The 607-nt window shown below is 35.6% G+C and overlaps 1 pseudogene; it reads left to right on the top strand.

The window, feature by feature from the left end:
- Positions 1-40: 40 nt before the first annotated feature.
- On the top strand, positions 41-159 carry LOC117114646 (annotated as a pseudogene).
- Positions 160-607: the final 448 nt, after the last annotated feature.

Here is a 607-nt window from a genome sequence, read left to right as displayed (position 1 = left end):
CTCGATGATCGAAGTGTTGTACGTCTGTTGGTGCTTCCTTGTTTTCGGCCATACTACGTTGAAAACATCGGTTCTCGTCCGATCACCAAAGTTAAGCAACATCGAACCTGGTTAGTACTTCGATGGGAGACCGCAAGGGAATACCGGTTGCTGTAGACTTAATTCATTTTTTTTCCCTAAAAATTTTGACCAACAGTAGCGCATTGATACCTCTTACAATATTTTCCTAAGTAATTTTTCTTTGTTAGGCACGGTAAGATAGCCTGAAACACACATTATTTCATTGAAAGTTTGAAGTTTTTCGGAACAGTACTCAAATTACGGCGGATAAGTTAAAAATTTGCACTAAGTGCTTAACTCTGCGAGATAAGCACGTTTGTTCAAAAAATCAAACTGTAATGTAGATTAAAAATGAGTCATTGAATTTTCAATATCCTAAATCCTAGTTTCCATGCGAAGAAAGAAAAAAACCAAACAGTAAAAAATTCAGTGGTGATGATGATTCAAAATTTGCAACATCCTAAATCCTGGTTTCCCGGGGAAGAAACAAATTGGTACAAAATTCAGTGACAATTGCAAGATCAACAATGTACTTTTAATTTATTAA

Source organism: Anneissia japonica, unplaced genomic scaffold (genome assembly GCF_011630105.1).
Source record: "Anneissia japonica isolate Jap-2015-1 unplaced genomic scaffold, ASM1163010v1 scaffold88111_len926_cov203, whole genome shotgun sequence".
In the NCBI taxonomy this organism is placed as follows: domain Eukaryota; kingdom Metazoa; phylum Echinodermata; class Crinoidea; order Comatulida; family Comatulidae; genus Anneissia; species Anneissia japonica.
The sequence above is the reverse complement of the archived record's forward strand: the minus strand, read 5'-3'. Positions and strand labels throughout refer to the sequence as shown.